Raw genomic sequence first — 3,262 nt, 5'->3', positions numbered from 1 at the left:
TAACGGATTTTCCGACGGAGTCTAAACGAAAGTTGTAGAGTATAATCCCGCCTACGCGTGCATATAAAGAACGTCAAAAAAGGAGCCTGTATGCGAAAGTTAAGGATTTTAGAAGTTTGTGACACAACATTCGAGTAAAATGCTAAAACCGAGGAATTTCGCATGCCTCAAGTTCGGCCACGTCACCTCGCCCGCGGAGCTGCCCCATGTCCGATGCCGATGACTCATCCGAAGCAGCATTCGACGCGTGTCAACGCGTGTCGCAACCCCTCGCACTAAAGGCTCGGTCCAGTAATAAGCCGACGTGTGCCTTCCCCGTGTCTCGCCCTCGCATCACCATTTGCCCCCCCCCCTCGCATGCGAGCCACGTGCTCGCTTCTCCTTGCTTCGGATCCGAGGCTCGCACCTATATAAAGGGTGCGAGACCTCCCGGGTAATTTTGGAAATTTCACACTTTTTACCCCCAAATCCAATTTTTAGCTATTTCAACTTCCCCCGAAGCCCCGGGATCATTCCCAACACTCGAAATACGCCCCGAAGTGCCCGAGGAGCCCGATAAATTTATCTTTTCGATTTGAAGCTCAACCCTCGCAGGGCCCGGTTTTCAAGAAAGCTCCCGGTTTTCATCGAAGAAAGCTAATTATAGTAACGAAGTGATGCACAAATTACTATTTTAACCCCCGATTAATTCACGGTGAATTCAATATATAGGAACAATTGTATGTTATGTGTTATATGTGCTATATGCTTTCCTGAGTTATTTTGGTTTTATACTGTTGATCATGTAGAGCATGTCTCGTATCACTTTTGGTATTGGCTTTGAGCCTCTGGCCATGTAGAGCATGTCTCGTATTATTCTGGTATCAGATTTATGCCTTTGGCCATGTAGAGCATGTCTCGTATCACTTCTGGTATTGGCTTTGTGCCTTTGGCCATGTAGAGCATGACTCGTATAACTTCTTCTATTGGCATAGGGCTATGTAGGGCTGAAAGCCTGTATATTCTAGAAAAATTATAATCAGAAATTGTATGTTTTTTGTGCCATTTGTGTCGAAGTGTTATTGATGTATATCAAGTATTGAAATTGTTATGTCTCGCTGATTGTATATCTTTGAATCAAATCATCGATTGATAAGGAAAGTTTGTCGCATGATTCACATATGTCTTTGTTGTTCCTTGTTCCTCTTTGCTTCTGCCATATTGAAGTATATATATGGCATAACGTTATATTGTATCTATTATTGAACTCACTAAGCGTCACCGCTTACCCCTCTCAGTGTTTAACAATTGCAGGTAATGAGAATCCAGTATAGTCATATACTGTTGGAAGATTTAGATTAGTTTATACTATTATTTTTGTACTTGGGTTTACGTTTGTATAAAAGCTTAAATATCCTGGGTAGTTATGTAATATACCAAAACTTAGTCGGTTTGTATCCAGTCTTTTGTTATCACACTATCAATGTAAATATTGTTTTTATGAATATGCAACTAGCATGTTTTTGAGTCACAATTGTCAAATATGAAAGTGTGGGTCTTTCAATCATGGTATCAGAGCGGTGGTTTAAGTGAACTAAATTCCACGGATTGGTATTTAGACTTAAACCGTTAGAAGTTCAATATATGAACGAATTCATTAGGAGTATATGGATACAAACCATAGGAAATATTTAAGTGGGGTATTGGATAGTGATAAACCCTAGTATTCTAAAATATTAAGTTATTTCAAAAATTTTAGAGCATTAGTTTAAGCGAACTAGGAATGGTACGGAATTTCTAGGCTTAAACTTAAATTGCTAAGTAATGATGGTACGATGTGTGCCTAGTATATTTTAGGTTGAATACCTAAATGAGCACAAGCACTAGAATATTAGAGGAGATATGCCTTATATTCTAATATGTGCTAAATGATAAATGGATATAACATGCCTTAGGTTGCTTACTTATATTGCTATTACTTGAGAAAGTATAAGGTCTGTTGTCGACCTTGGTCTGGAAGTGAAATTCCTTTCGACTTAGGAAAAATATTAGGATATGCTAGATCGAGCTTATGCATAAAAGAATTCTAGAAGATAAATTTAAGAAATTCAAGATATGTTTGATAGAAACGTGAAATCCTTAATTGAGTCTAGAAGAAATTATTTGTTTGAACATATTCATGTGTGATATGTTCCTTTGTAAAATTATTGGTATGTTGACTTGGGGACTGCGAGACAATTCTTGGAACGAGTATGAGTAGGTGTGAATGGTAGTAGAGGCCTATACTACCGGAAGCACAGGACTCACACTTGGATCAGGGAAAGTCACAAGGTTACCAGGAAGCTAGTAATTGATTCCGTTTTTGTTCGAATATGTCATTAACTTCGTTTCGATGATGACTAAGAAGATGATTTTCGTTCAGACCTTAATGGTCATAAAGAATCGAGTCCGACTAATATAGATCTACGAAGTGAATTGATTGGTTCAGAGAACCATATCTCGTGTAGTGACGAAATTTCAGTCAGAGAATTGAAGAAGGAGATGGTCAGACAGAGAGAACAATCCAAGCGGTAGAAGATATGTTTTGTGCATATGTCTTGGAGTTGGTGCATGTCAAGTGGAAACACCATCGAGGCCTAAATTATAATTCGGAAAATAAGAATGAGATAAGAGCAAAATATCCCCAGTTATTTATATCGATGTGATTTCGGGGACGAAATCCTCAAAAGGAGAAGGTATTTGTAACATGCACGTTCGGTTATCGTGTTTCGTAACTTTTAAAAAGTGAATAATATTAAGAAATATGATATGAATTTGAGCGTTGAGTTCTAACAAATAGTTTTTACTAGAAATGAAGTAAAACTATGTTTAGAATCACTCGGAAAATATTGGAAGTCTTATGAAATTCCAATTAAAAGTCAAATATTGAAATTTAACGAAAATATAAAATTTGAAATAAGTAAAATTTTATTATTGAAAGTTGTAGATAATTTCGTTAGAAACATTTAGGCGAAAACCTCGTCGAAATCCGAGTTATAACGAAGAAGTTATGACCAATCGAAGATTCGCGACAAAACCGGCACGGCACCGAATGACGTAAAAAGTGAGTTTTCGATAAACTACTTTTTAGCCTTGGTGATCTAAATGAAAGTCGTAGTATTTGTTAAACCGAGAATTTTCATAAAAAGAACGTCAAAATCTGACTTCGTATGAGGAAGTTATGATTTTTCTAAGTTTCAGAATAGAAGTAGACAGCTAAAAACTCGAAATAAAGATCGAGTGA

Source organism: Lactuca virosa, chromosome 3 (genome assembly GCF_052849685.1).
Source record: "Lactuca virosa cultivar CGN04683 chromosome 3, Lactuca_virosa_CGN04683_v6, whole genome shotgun sequence".
Classification (NCBI taxonomy): Eukaryota; Viridiplantae; Streptophyta; class Magnoliopsida; order Asterales; family Asteraceae; genus Lactuca; species Lactuca virosa.
This window is presented reverse-complemented; position numbering follows the sequence as displayed.